The following is a 16684-nucleotide window of genomic DNA, read 5'->3' as shown; positions in this document are numbered from 1 at the left end:
TATATATATATATATCACATTTTCTTTATCCAATCATCCATCGAAGGACATTTGGTCTTTTCTATGTCTTGGCCACCATAAAGAAAGCCGCAATGAACACCAGAGCACATATATCTTTACAGATAAATGTTTTCAGATTCATTTGGTTAGATGAGGGTAAATGGGATCAAATATATGGTGATGAAAGGAGAACTGATTCTGGGTGGTGAACACACAACATGATATATAGATGGTGTATTACAGAATTGTCACTTGAAACCTATGTAACTGTACTAGCAATTGTCACCCCAATAAACTTTAATTAAAAAACTGAAGCTTCTTGCTTCAGTTCCAATTTTGTTTTAGCATTTTTGTAGTTCTGTGTTATAGTGGTGTATACCAACTTAATATTTCCAATGAAAGTATAATGAATGGAAAATAGACTCTTCCATTTTCTATAAATAAAGGATAATATAAAACAAAAATAATCCTGGTGTAACAATATTTCTCAGTAAGTATATATTTATAGATTTACATACAATTTTACAAACAAAAACCTATATGGACAATAAAGTGAATTTATAAGAGTGCCAATATTTCAAGTACTTCGACCTTTTCTGTACTCAGACTACCCCAGATGCAGTAAACACATTTCAAATCCTATATGTTGTATGTTGAAATACACAACTTTTATTTTAACAAAAATAAATACCTTTTATAGGATTTATTGAATTTAAAAAGGAGCAGCATTCTTGCAGTTTATTTGGTTGATAGAGATCACATTTGTTAAAATTATTTGATTAGAGAGTAATCATCATTAGATTAGCAGGAATTAAATTATCGAAAATTATAGGTAATTGTATCCAGCTTAATTTCAAAGTTAAAATCATACTTAAAAAACCATTTTCCCATGTGCTTAAAATATGCGTTTGTATCTATTAATGTGATGCATAATAATGACCTCAGACATTTGAAAGCAAAAAATATGTAATTGAACAATTATTACAACCACACTGTCTGAAGGCACTATTTGTCAAAAGAGTTATATCAATTATATCCAGTTTTGTCAATTATATCCATTCAACCTTGAAGGATAATTCAATCTTCTGATGGAAACGAATTATCATTACACTTCTTTTTTTCCTCCAAAGTTTAATTATTGACTTTTATAATGTAAAATTTCTAAAATGAACACTTCCTTTGAGTGCTAGACTTGCTTCGTTTTCAATAAAACTGTCTAATATACAAACTTACCAGAATACCTCACATAAATTTTCAATAGAAATTAAAACAAAACCTCAGTCTTCAAGAACATAGACACAATCTAAAACATAGGGTTTAAGTTTTGAATTCCTAATATCTAGTCACAAAAAAAAAAAAAAAATCCTAGCCTTGAACTATGCATTTTTCTCAATCAAAGACGTATTAACTTTGCTTTAACCTACAGATTGATCATCTACTTCTTGGCTCAGAAGAGATTAGAAGTAGCAAACCAGGAAGAAAACAGAGGAAAATGTTAAAGGCACTTATAATGGCAGCAAGAAAGGTAACAACTCAAAATGTGACTTCAAGGATGGGAACAGAATAATTAAAAGATAGTCATGAACTTCACCCTTACAAAGTACAATAAAGGATGCTCTTAATGTATATCTTGAATTATCAAGCAATGATTAGATTATTTTCAATGCCTTCCTTGGAATACTAAGGTATAGAGTAGATATTAGAAAACTTTCCATCAAAAATGTCAAATATTAATTGTAATCTCATTATCTTGAAAGTTACCTTCCTCAGTGAAGCCAAGCAAGGTATACATTATTTTATATTTAGGTTATGTAAAATAGAATTTAATATTCCAGAAAGAATGGTGCTTCTTTTTGATGTTATTAAGCTAAACTTTCTTGCCTAGGTATTTTATTTTTAAAATAAACACAAATTAGAATTTCAAATATTTGATAAATTTATTTAATAATTTCTAGTTTGTAAATGTGTTCTGTATTTCTAGAACCTGTCCACTTATATCTTTGAAGTTTGGAGAACAATTTGGAGCAGTATTTGACAATATTTTATATCAGGGATTTTGATTTGTGTTCTTTTGGTCCTACTGATCCCAGGAATGAAAAATAGAGACATACAATGCTTGTTTTGTCTGTGAACTATTGTTCAGAAATATTGAAATGGTCCTTTTAAAAATAATATATGTCTAGGAGGATTTCTGGTCAAGATGGCAAAGTGAGTAAACTCTATGCTCACCTCCTCTCAGGACCACATCAATTCCAACTAAAGCACAGAACAATTATTATTGAGAATTGCCTGAAGTCTAGCTGAACGAAAGCCCTACAACTAAAAACATACAGAAGAACCCACCTTGAGACTTTTAGAATGGGCAGAAACATGGAATGAGCTGGTCCCAAACCTGCATGTGACCTTTAAAAATTGAGAGGGAGAGCTCAGCCTCAGAGGTCCCCCCTGAGAAGTGAGAGGTCCCAGCCCCTCCCCAGGACAGGGTTCCAGTGCTAGGGAGAGAAATCCCCATAACTTCTAGTTGTGAAAACCAGCAGAGATTGTGGCTGAGTGCATTCCCAGTCCTCCTCTTAAAGGGACCACATGTGGACTTATTCACTGACAGACTTACTCACCCTGAGCTCAGCTCTGGAACAGCAGCTCAAAAGGTAACAAGGCTATATAGGGAAGAACTGAATTGTCTAGCTTCAGGGTAAGTGAAGACTGGATGTGCAGCCTACTCCCAGATGGAAGAGCTGTTGGAAGCCATCGTTTCATTGTTGAGCCCTACACCTCCTTGTGTGCAGAACCATTCAGATGCCATATCTGACTCTCCGTCAAACTGGCTATCACCTTTCCTTTGCCCCACCCTGGAGATTCCCTGATACCATGCCCCACCCAACTTTTGGGCACACCAAAGCCACTTCCAGTGGCTTTTCTTTATAAACGTCCTGCCTTGGCTCATGCTGCACACTTTCCTAAAATCTCACAAAGGTTCACAAAACACACAAAAAAAAAACACTGTATGGCTTTGGCATATCCTACGCCTCTGGCTGAGCAGCACTACCTTGGTTCACAGCTTTGACTCTTAAGGCACCTCCAAGCACAGTGAAGGCAGCAGCCATCTCTGGATGGCTTTGTGGTTCATGCCAGCATGGGCTCAGGCAGGGCACAAACTGCAGCTGAACTTGGCCTGCAGTTGTTCCCCTTCCAGAAGACTCAGGGACTGACAGTCTCAGTGTCGAGCTTCAAACCAGGTTGGAGAATCACAGGGTCACCTCCAAAGACAAAACACACAAAGTGCAAATGGAGCAGACACCAGAGCCCCACTACAGTAAACCCTGCCTTATAGCATCAACCCCTGTACAATAGCTTTTCCACTGTAGTCACAGGCAGTCTTCAAAACCCATAATCCTGAAGGTCAATCCCTCCCATTGACATGAAAAGAACAATCAAGTTTCAACTAAAACAGATGGGTACACACAACCCACACAATGGACAAACCTGGAGTACACAGCTCCAGTGACCAGGGGATCCACAACATAGGATCCCATAAGACACCTACTACATAAGATTACTCTATTAATACCAGAAAAAATAGCATCCCTACATAGAAACAAATACAGTGAGGCAGCCAAATAGGGAGACAAAGAAACATTTCCCACACAAAAAAAGAACAGAATGAAGCTTCAGAAAAAGAACTAAACAAAATGGAGACAAGCAATCTACCAGACGCAAGGTTCCAAACACTGGTTTTAAGGTTGCTCAGTGATCTCAGGAAGAACTTCAACAAAGAGATAGGAAACATAAAACGGAGGTAGAAAACACAAAAAAGAACTCGTCAGAAATAAGACTATAATAACCCACACAAAGAAGACATTACAGGGAATCAACAGTAGATTAGATGAAGCAGAGAATCGAAAGAGCAGTTTATAAAATAAGGTAGCAAAAAACACCAAACAGAACATCAAAAGGGAAAAAAATAATCCAAAAAAATGAGGAGAGTTGAAAGGTATTTTGAGACAATATTAAGCATAACAAAATCTACATCATAATGATACCAGAAGGAGAAGAGAGAGCACAAGGAATTGAAAACTATTTGAAGAAATAAGAACTAAAAACTTCCTTGACCTGGTGACACAAATAGGTATATAATCCCAAGAAGCCCAAAATTCCAAACAAGATGAACCCAAACAGGGCTACACCAAGACACATATTTTTTTTAATTAAAGTTTATGGGGGTGACAATTGTTAGTGAAGTTACATAGGTTTCAGATGTACAATTCTGTGATATATCATCTATGTATCACATTATTTGTTCACCACCCAGGGCCAGTTTTCTTCCTAGCTCCATGTATTTGATCCCTTTTACTCTCATCAACCATCCATCTTCCCTCCTAAACTCTAGTACCCACTAAATTATTGTCTGTGTCTATGAGTTTTTGTTTCTTCTTTTGTTTGTCTTTTTCCTTTGTTGTTTTCAGTTTTAAATATATATCACATATCACTGAAATCATATGATTCTTGAATTTTTATATCTGACTTATTTATCAATAAAGATATATGTGCTCCATATTCATTGCAGCTTTATTTACTGTGGCCAAGACATGGAAACAACCAAAGTGTCCTTCCATAGATGATTGGGTAAAGAAGATGTGGTACATATACACAATGGAACACTATTCCGCCGTAAGAAAAGAAAATTGTGGCATTTGCGACAACATGGATGGATCTTGAGATTATAATGCTAAGACACATTTTAAATAAAATGCCAAAGGTGAAAGACAAAGAGAAAATCTTAAAAGCAGAAAGAGTAAAGTAGTTAGTTACCTACAAGGGATCTCCCATAAAACTATTAGCTGCTGTCTCAACAGAAACTTTGCAGGCTACAAAGGATTGGCACAAAATATTCAAGTGATAAAAATCAAGGCCATACGACTAAGATTACCCTACCCAACAAACCTACCATTTAGAATCAAAGGACAGATAAACAGCTTCCCAGACAAAAGAAAACTAAAAGAGTTCTTCACCACCAAACCACCAGTATTACCAGGAATGTTACAAGAATGTTACAGGGAGTACTTTAACACCGTATATGTCTATATATATATATATATATATATATATATATATATATATATATATATATATATAATTTTGTATATATAATAAAATGGCAATAATTACATATCTATCAAAAATTATTCTAAATGTAAATGGACTGAATGCTCTGATCAAAAGACAGGGTTGCTGAATGGATAAGGAAACAAGATCCTTATATATGCTGCCTACGAGGGACTCACTTCAGATCAAAAGACACACACAGACTGAAAAGTAAAGGGATGGGAAAAAGGGTACTTCATGAAAATGGAAGTAAACAAAAAAAAAGGCTGTGGTATAAACACCTATAGCAGACAAAATAGACTTTAAAACAAAGGCTATAACAATTACCCAGTAATGCACATCTGGGTAATTATCCAAAGAAGCTCAAAACGCTGCTTTAAGGGAACATGTGCATCCATATGTTTATTACAGTATTGTTTACAATGGCAAAGATATGGAAGCAACATTGGTGTCCATCCATGGATAAATGTGTAAAAAGGAGGTTGTTCATATATACAATGGAATGTTGCTTGGCCATGAATAAAATGGGTTCTTGCCATCTGTGGCAGCATGAAAGGACCAAAAGGGTATTGTGCTGAGTGAAGTATGTTAGACAGCGAAATGAATGTGATTTTGCTTATATGTGGAATCTAAAGAACAAAATAAGCAAACAAAACAGAAAAAACTTCTAGATACAGAGAACATTTGTTTAAAGTTTTTTTTTTTATTAGTTTCAGGTTCACAAGACAAATTAATACTTAGACGTTTATCATTTATATCCCTCACACTGTGTGAATCCCCCTCCCCACATCCACTATCACTTTGACGTCGCACAGAGCCATTACATTTCCACTGTCTCTATTCCTAATGCTGCACTCTGCTACTTTTAAGTATATACATATACATATATACATATATGTGTATATATATGTGTGTGTGTGTATATATATATATATATACATATATATATATATATAAACTTGTAGTTGACATTCATTATTGTTCAGCTTCAGCTTCAGGTGTACAGTACAGTGATCAGGCATCTACAACATCCCTGAGGTGGTCTCCCTAATGAGACAAGTGTCCATCGGATACCCTACAAAATCTTTACAACATTATTGATTATATTCCCCAAATTAATTTTCAAAACCCCGTGGCCATCTTGTGGTTACTGACTGTTTTCTAATTCCCTCACCTTCCCCTTATCTCCACCCCCCCTCCCATCTAGCAACCTTCAGTTTTTCCTCTATGCAGAGAACATTTTGATGGTTGCCAGATGGGAGGGAGGTTGGGAATGGTTGATAAAGGGGAAGGAATTAAGAAGTACAAATTGGTTGTTTCAAAGTAGTCATGGGGATGTTGGATAGAGCATAAGGAATATAGCCAATAATATTTTAAAAACTACGCATGGTTTCAAATTGTTAGTATATTTTTCAGGGTGGTAGATGGAAGGGGTTGGGAAGGCCAAGGTGAAAAAGTTGAACACATTTAACAAACAAAATTTTAGAAATGGCAGCAGTGAGGTGGGCTTCTTGAGTTCTCCCCTGGAAGTTACCACAAATTGAACATCTATAACTCATCAAAGGATTCTCTGCTCACCACACAGAACACCTGAGACACTTGCACAAAGATTACCTTAAGGTGGGTGAGCAGGGGAAGAGGGAAGGGAGAGGTGTGGAGAATTGATCTGTATCCATGGCTACAGAGATGCAGGGCCCTAGGACACACACTGGAGAACGCAGCAACCAGGCTGTGGGCTCTTTCCCTGCACCCCACAGCCCTGCCAAGAGATCAGCATACAGGACAGCGGTGTCCAGCATTACAGGCAGAGAATCAGCTGAGAACTGTGGCTGGGCTCTCTCAGTCAGACAGGAAGCAGAAAAAACTCCACACCCAGGCCCTTCCCTGACACTCCCAATCCTACACCAGCCCTTCCAGATTCTTAAGCGGGCCCCAGAACTGAGGAGTATTGTCAAATTACAGAGGAGCTGTAGCACTTAAGAACTGGAAAAAGCTGTTTTGCAGCTGTGACCTAGGAAAGAGGCTGGACAGGGAGACAAAAAATCCTGCCTACACAGCCCCACCTTTTCTGGGTGACCTGTAGCAGGGCAATTACAGCTACTGAGACACACGCAGGAATCAGCAGTGGGTGGCAGAAGCTGGCCTGGGCTTTCAGCAGCTCAGAAATCTCACATCCTCCAAATCCCTGGACAGAAGAAGTGCCCTAAGACCCAGGAGACCTTCAGACAGGGATGAAGCCCACCTCCCAGTGGCTGGTTGTGGTGCTCTCAGTGCGGTTTTTTGCAGGTGAGAGCAGAAACTGCTCTGACTTTAAATTACCAACCATATCCAATAGACCCACTCATCTAGAACTACACTACCAGGATCACTCTGGGCACCAGGTGGCTGGCACTGTCTCCACAAGACACAGAGGAGTTATTGTACAGCAGAGGATAACCTGGAGAAAGCTTGGTGGACTTAAGACAAGTCTGGTGCTGTTTCTTTATTTTATCATTATTATATATTTTAATATATATATATATATATATATAGATAGATAGATAGATAGATAGATATAGATGTAGATATAGATATAGATATATACACACACATATATACACACATATATATGCTTGTATATATGTATGTATGTATGTATATATATGTGTATATATATAGCAGACAAAATAGACTTTAACTATATATATATAGATAGATATATATATATATCTATATATATCTATCTATATCTATATCTATATCTATATCTATATCTATATCTATATCTATATCTATCTATCTATCTATATATATATATATATATATATTCCCATTTCTCTTTCTCTTCCTTTCCTTTTTCTTTTCCTTGCTCACTTTTCCTCCTTCTTTCCATTTTTATGTATTGATTTTTTGGGGGGATGTTGCTGTTTTTTGTTGTTTTTTTTTTGGTTTGTTTTTTGTATTTTTCATAATTTTGCTTGTGTTGAGTGTTGGCTGTCGGTTGTTTTTACATTTGAGTGCATTTGTTTGTTGTTGTTGTTGTTTTTCTTGTTTATTTGTTTTGTTCTGAAATCATCATGTACCGGGGCCAAGCACAAGAATCTACACACCCAGAGGCCAACTCCAGACAAAACCAGAGCATTACCGGTTTTGACCTACTGTGATTCACCTAAAATAAGACCTAACCAGAAAATAAGCCCTAGCATGATTTTTCAAGATGACATCCCCTGAACATAAGCCTTAATGCCTTTTTTGGAGCAAAAATTAAAATAATACCCAGTCTTATTTTTGGGAAAACATGGTACAGGTGACATGCCCAAAGGGAATTCTCTGCAGGCACAAGAGCCCATAGGGGCCAGTCTGGGGGGTCAACTTTCACACAGCAGTTCATACACTATGGGCACAGCCAAGTCTCACAACTAGTCAGCCTGGGAGTCAATCCCACCCACTCACAAACCAAAAGTAATTAAAGCTCAATTTTAACAAGGGAATACACACAACAAAAGGGACACCTCTGGAACACATGAACAAGAGAATGGTGAGACAGTGCAATTCAAATATAAAGGACACATACTACATAAGTCCACCCAGCAAAGACTGAGAGACCTAGGGCATCTACTTAATACATGAAAGCAAACACAAAGAATGAGCCAGAATGAAGAAAGAAAGAAACATGTTCCCAAATAAAAAAAAAAAAAAAAAAAAAAACAGAAGAAACCTCCATAATTGGAACTAAATAAAATAGAGGTAACCAACCTATCAGAGACAGAGTTTACAACACTGATTATAAGAATTTTTAAGGGATTTAGTGAGAACATAAAGAAGGGTACAGAAATCATAAAAAAAACCCACTTAGAAATAAAAAAAAAAATACAATAACTGAAATAAAGAACATAATCGAAGAAATTCCAGCAGGTTAGATGGAGCAGAGGATCGAAACAGCAATGTAGAAGACAAGATAGCAGGTATCACCCAACCAGAACAATGAAAAGAAAAAAGAATAAAAAACAATGAAAACAGTTTAAGAGACTTGTGGGTTAACATCAAGCACAACAACGTTCACATCATAGGAATACCAGAAGGAGAAGAGAGGGAGCAAGGGATCGAGAACATATTTGAAGTAATAATGACTGAAAACTTCCCTAACATGGTGAAGGAAATTGACATACAAGCTCAGGAAGTACAGAGAGTTCAAACCAAGATGAACCCAAACACGCCCACACCAAGGCACATTATAGTTAAAATGGCAAAGGTTAAAGACAAAGAGAGAATAGTAAAGGCAGCAAAAGACAGACCGTTAGTTACTTACAAGGGTGCTCCCATAAGACTATCAGCTGACTTTTCTACAGAAACTTTCTAGGTCAGAAGAGAGTTGCAGGAGGTATTCAAATTGATGAAAATCAAAAGCCTACAACGTAGATTGTTTTATTCAGCAAGGCTATCATTTAAAATTGAAGGAGAGATAAAGAGCTTCCCAGAAAAAAATAAGCTAAAGAAATTCATGACCACCAAGTCAGCATTGCAGGAAATGTTTAAAAAGCTTCTTTAAGCAGAAGTTGAATACAATCTAACTAATGAAGAACAGAAATACAAAGGACAAAATGGCAATAACTATGTACCTATCAATAATCACTTTAAATATAAACAGATTAAATCCTCCAATCAAAAGACATAGGGTAGCTGAATGCATAAGAAAACAAGACCCTTGCATATGTTGTATACAAGAGACTCACTTCACATCAAAAGATACACACAGGCTGAAAGTGAAAGAATGGAGTAAGGTATTTCATGCAAATGGAAATGAGAAAAAAGCTGGAGTAGCAATACTTATATCTGACAAAATAGACTTTAAAATAAAGCATATAATAAAAGACAAAGAAGGGCACTGCATAATAATAAAGGGATCAATCCTACCAAACGACATAACCCTAGTAAACATCTATGCACCCAACATAGGAGCACCTAAATATATAAAACAGATATTGACTGACATAAAGACAGAGATCAACAGTAACACTATCAGAGTAGGGTGCTTCAACACAGCACTGACAACAAGGGGCAGATCTCCCAGACAGAAAATCAATATGAAAACAGTGGCCTTAAATGACACATTAGAACAGTTGGGTTTAATTGATATTTTTAGAGCATTTCACCCCAAAGATGCAGAATATACATTCTTCTCAAGTGCATATAGAAGATTTTCAAAGATAGACCTCATGTTAGGCCACAAAACAAGTCCAAATAAATTTAAGAAATGTGAAATTATATCAAACATCTTCTCTGACCACAATTGATTAGAAATCAATTACAAGAAAAAAAAGGGAAAGACACAAATGCATGGAGGCTGAATAACATGTTACTAAATATTGAATGGGTCAACAACAAAATCAAGGAAGAAATCAGAAGATACCTCGGGACAAACAAAAACGAAAACACAACAACTCAAAATCTATGGGCTGCATCAAAAGCAGTCTCAAGAGGACTTGGGAAATCTTGGGAAATTCATACAAATGCAAGTGTATCTAAAGAAACAAGAAAAATCTCAACTCAACAGTTTATCCTTACCCCTAAGGGAAATGTAAAAAGAACAGCAAAATAAGCTCAAAGGGAGTACAAAGAAGGAGATAATAAAGATCAGAGTGGAAATAAACAAAATAGAAATTTAAAAATATACAAAAAATCAATGAAACCAAGAGCTGGATTTTTGAGAAGATAAGCAAAACCAACAAACCTTTAGACAGAATCATCAAAAAACAAAAACAAAAACAAAAAAAAAAAAAGAGAGAAAGAGAACCCAAATTAATAAAATCAGAAATGAAAGAGAAGTAACAAGAGACACCACAGAAATAAAAAAAAATAAAATAAATAATAAGAAAATAGTACGAGCAACTGTATGCCTGCAAATTAGACAATCTGGAAGAAATGGATAATTTTTTAGAAGCATACAACCTTCGAAGGCTAACTCAAGAGGAAACGGAAAATCTGAATAGAATGATTACTACCAGGGAAATTGAATCAGTATTCAGCAAACTCCCAACAAACAAAAGCTTTGGACCAGATGGCTTTACAGGTAAATTTTACCAAATATTCAAAAAAAGAATTATCTCCTATTCTCCTCAAACTATTCCAAAAATCTAGAAAGAGGAAAGGCTCCCAAATGCTTTTTACAAGGACAGTATCACCCTGATTGGAAAATCAGACAAAGACATTACAAAAAAATAGACTGCAGCCGATATTCATAATGAATATAGATGCAAAAATTCTCAACAAAATGTTAACAAACAGAATTCAACAATACATTATGAAGATCATACACTATGATCAAGTGGGGTTTATTCCTAGTATGCAAGTTTTGTTCAGTATCTGCGGATCAAATAATGTGATATACCATATCAACAAAATAAAAAATAAAAATCATATGGTCATATAAATAGATGCAGAAGAAGCATTTGACCAAATCTGGCAGCTATTTATGATAAAAACTCTTAGTAAAGCAGGAATAGAGGGACCATCTCTCAACATAATAAAGGCCATATATGATAAACCCACAGCTAACATCATACTCAATGGGGAAAAGCTAAAACCATTCTCCTTAAGATCAGGAACAAGACAAGGTTGCCCACTTTCTGCACTTTTATTCAAGATAGTTCTGGAAGTTCTAGCCACAGCAATCAGACAAGAAAAAGAAATAATAGTCATCCAAGTTGGTAAGGAGGAAGTAAAATTGTCATTATATACAGATGACATGATCCCATATAGAGAGAACAGAAAAGACTCCACCAAAAAACTATTATAACTGATAAACGAATTAAGAAAAGTAGCAGGATACATAATTAATATTCAGAAATAAGTTGCATTTTTATACACCAATAATAAACTATCAGAAGGAGAAATTAAGAAAACAATCACATTTACAATTGCTTCAAAAACTATAAAATACTTAGGAATAAATTTAACAAAAGAAGTAAAAGACCTTTACTCACAAGATTATAAGACACTGAAGAGAGAAATTAACGAAGATACAAATAAATGGAAACACATACCTTACTCATGGATAGGAAGAATTAATATAGTTAAAATGTCCATGCTGCCTAAGGCAATATACAGATTCAACATAATTCCTATCAAACTACCAAGGACATTTTTCACAGAAATAGAACATATAATCCTAAAATTTATTATATGTAAATTTAATAAATAAAAGACCCCGAATAGCCATGGCAATCTTGAGAAAAAAGAACAAAATTGAAGGTATCATGCTACCTGACATCAAATCATACTACAAGGCCTATATTAATCAAAACAGCATGTTACAGGCATAAAAACCGACACATAGATCAATGGAACAGAATTGAGAGCCCAAAAATAAATCCATGCCTATATCAACATTTAATCTATGACAATGGAAGGAAAAATTTACATTGGGGTAAGACAGTCTATTCAATAAATGGTGCTGGGAAAGCAGGACAGACACATGTAAGAAAAATGAAGTTGGACCACCTTCTTATGCTATATACAAGAATAAATTAAAAATGGATCAGAACTTAAATGTGAGATCCGAGACCATAAAACTCCTAGAAGAAAATATAAGAAGAATATTTGCAGACATTACACTTAGTAATATTTTTACTGTTATATCCCCTTGACAAGGGGAGTAAGAGAAAAAATAAACATATGGGATTGCATCAAACTAAAAAGATTTTCACAGCAAAGGAAGCCATCAATAAAACAAAAAGGGATCCTACTGAATGGGAGAAGATATTTGCCAATGATACAGCTGATAAGAGGTTAATATAAAAAATGTATAAAAAACTCATACAACTCAACACCAAAAATAAATCAACCCAATTAAAAAATGGGCAGAGGGCATGAAGAGACATTTTTTCTGAAGAGGACATACAGACAAACAGAAGTATGAAAAACTGCTCAACATCACTAATCATTAGAGAAATGCAAATAAAAACCACTATGAGAAACCGCCTCACTCCTGTCAGAGTGGCTGTCATCAATAAATCAACAAACAAGTGTTTGCAAGAATGTGGAGAAAAGGGATCCCTTGTGCACTGCTGGTGGGATTGCAGATTGGTGCAGCCACTATGGAAATCAGTATGGAGGTATGTTAAAAGAAAAAAATATTGAACTAACTTATGACCCAGCAATTCCACTCTTAAGTATCTATCCAGAGAAATCCAATACACTAATTTGAAAAAAATCATGCACCTCTAAGATTATTGCAGCATATTCAAAATATCCAAGATGTGGAAACAACCAAAATGCCCAATCAGTAGATGACTGGATTAAGGAACTCTGTTACTTTTGTACAATGGAATATTACTTGGCCATAAAGAAGAATGAAATCTTAACATTTGCAACGACATGGATAAGCCTAGAGAACATTATGCTAAGTGAAATAAGTCAGACGAGAAAGACAAATACTGTCTGATCTTAGTTACATGTGGAATCTAAAGAATAGAATAAATGAACAAACTAATCAGACATTTTTTCAGAGATTTAGAAAAAATAACCCGAGGGTTGCTAGATGGGAGGGAGGTGGGGACGAGGAAGAAGGTGAAGGGATGAGAAAGCACAATTGGTAACCACAAGATTGCCACGGGGATATGAAAGACAGTTTGGGGAATCGGTTTTGTAGGGTATCTGATGGACACTTGTCTTATTAGGGAGACCACTTCATGGTTGATGTAGGTTCCTGACCACTGCAGTGCACACCTGAAGCTGAACAGTAATGAATGTATATACACACGCATATATATACATATATATATATATATATATACACACATATATATACATATATAGTATGTATACATATACATATATAGTATAGTATACATATACATATATAGTATATACATATATAGTATATACTTCTGCCCCCCACAGAATGTGGAGTACAGCATAAGGATTATAGTCTGTGGAACTGTAACAGGCATATATGATGTCAGAGGGGTTGTAGATTGGGGGAGAGGGTTATCACTTTGTGATGGGTATAAATGTCTAACTATTACATTGTTTTGTACACCTGAAGCTAACAATACAAAAGAGAATTAAAAAAATATATATAATGGCTAAATTTCAAATTAGCATCCATTTATATATTGTACATGTTTTCTCAATCCACTAACATTCTACATCAAGGATTTAACAGTATGTCTCAATAAGTATTTAAATTACTTTCCTGAAAAGAGTCATTTCTACTCAATATTCAATGTTTTTAATTGATCCACATTTTGGAAGAGGGCTGAATATTATGTTAATAAATGCCTGTACTCACACTTGAGAAGAACCCGTCTGGGCATTCTGAGATTAATTCCTAACATTTTTTAATGGTGTAATTCTTGCAACCAATCAGTATAATTACATTTATTCTACTGTCAATAGGTCACAAACAGTAAATTAGCAATTTAGATGTGAGCTAAATAACCATGAAGTTCTGCAACTACATTAAGCAAGAAAAGGTGCAAGAATAAACCAATGTGAAGAAAAGAGTATGCTTCTAGAGAATGCAGTGCATTGAATCAAAAATGGGGAGGTTAAACTCAGTAGAAAATGTCTGAGATATTCTTACTCAACCCTTTTTTGGTCCACTGTAACCACTTAAGTAAAATGCCACTTAAAGAAATGTCAGATATAATTTGTCACCACTTACCATTTAAAATAAATAAATAAATAACGGCTGCTTTTAGAGAAAACGACACTCCTCTTAGTTTTTTTAGGCAATTCAAAGAAATGCAGGCAAAATATCAACCTTAACTGCCTTTTAATTAAATGTAATATTTACAGAGCTCCTGTTAGTGACTGAGTTAGCTGTTGTGAAGGATACAAAGGTAATTGTCGCAGTTCACACCTTAAAAATATCTACAATCTCAATTGCTTTTGAGTATGCAAGAAACAACTGCATGATTTAGAGCTTTTTAGCTTACTGATTATTATAAAAATCAGTCTCTTTTTATAATGCTATTATCATCAGCAACCAGAAAAGTGTTGAAATCAATAAATCTTTATTGAACAAATGAATGACTGAGTGTTTCAGTTTGGAAGCAATGATGCTTACCTTCACATTTACAAAAACAGGCTGAAATCCCATGCTTACTTTCAGATAGTTCCATAATATACTAATTTCATTTTATTTGAAATATGGATATGTATTATGTCAGGAAGAGTTAAACTACCTTAACTAATTTGCTAGATGTCAAAGGGATGCCTGATAAACTAAATTTGTAATATATTCAGAAAACTGAGTTAGTAGAATAACTAATTTCGTGAAGAACATGAGCTCCAGACTGACTGATTTTAAAACTGTATTCCACCATATATTACTGAATTAATTAATAGATTATCAGTGATTTTTCAAAAAAATCAAATGGTCTAATATATGTAATTGGACTACCAGAAGAAGAGGAGAGAGAAGGGGAGGCACAAACAATATTTAAAGATATTCTCAAGTTTTATAAAACCTGTAAATAAGACTATGGATTCAAGAAACTCAATGAAAGTGAAGCAGGATAAAATCAAAACAAACCAAAGAAAAGCACATCAAATTCAATGGCTGAAAATAAATGATAAAGATAAACCAGCTCTTTAAAGGCAAAAAACAAAGAGACACATTTTGTAACATAGAAAGGATTTTAGACTTCCTATAAAGAACCTTGTAAGCTAGGCATCAATGGGAAAGCAGCAGTGAACGACTGAAAAGACAAACAAAACAAACTAAAAAGTTATAATTATAAAGCCATTGAAAACTTATCTTTTTTAATGAAGGGAAACAATACTTTGTTAGGAAAATAAACTCAAAGACAGCTGTCATCAGCAAAGCATGATAATTAATGTCACAAAGAAATGGAAGTGGGGAATAAAAGTATAGCTAATAAATCAATAGTGGAAATAAAATGGAATACTAAAAATATTCACTTAATCCAACATAAGCCTGGAAAAACAAGAAGTCAATGAATATATGGGGCATATAGGAAGTCAGTAGACTTTAATGAACTGCATCAATAAATATATTACATTTATTAGTAAATCTTCAGTTAAAAGACTGAGATCCTGATTGGATAAAGAAAAAGCTGTATAAAATTTTAGTTTGCCTACAAGAAACTCACTTCAAATATAAAGGGAATTAGGTAAAGAGCAAAAGGATTTAAAAAGGAATTCCACATGAACACTAATTATAAGAAAGCTGGAGTGGCTACATTAATATCAAATATTATAGACTTCAGAAAAAAGATTATTAGTAAGAATAACAAGAAATATTCCCTAATGATAAAAGTGTCATCTTATCAATAAATTATAAAAACTACTAATGGCTATGCAACTAATAGATAACTCAATAGTAAATGAAAGAAAAACTGTCAGTACAAATGTAAACAAATAAATACAGAACTATAGTTGAGGATTTCAACATTTTTGTCTACATAATTAATAGACGAGATTGGAGTTTAGAAGACTTAAATAACACTATAAAAATAACTTCATTGCATTCATAGAGAACTTCACTGAAAAAGAAAAGAATAAACATTTTTTTTCGGTATTCATAAAATATTCATCAAGATAGACACATACATTAGGTATAAAACAGTTCTTA

This window comes from Rhinolophus ferrumequinum, chromosome X (assembly GCF_004115265.2).
Source record: "Rhinolophus ferrumequinum isolate MPI-CBG mRhiFer1 chromosome X, mRhiFer1_v1.p, whole genome shotgun sequence".
NCBI lineage: Eukaryota > Metazoa > Chordata > Mammalia > Chiroptera > Rhinolophidae > Rhinolophus > Rhinolophus ferrumequinum.
The sequence above is the reverse complement of the archived record's forward strand: the minus strand, read 5'-3'. Positions refer to the sequence as shown.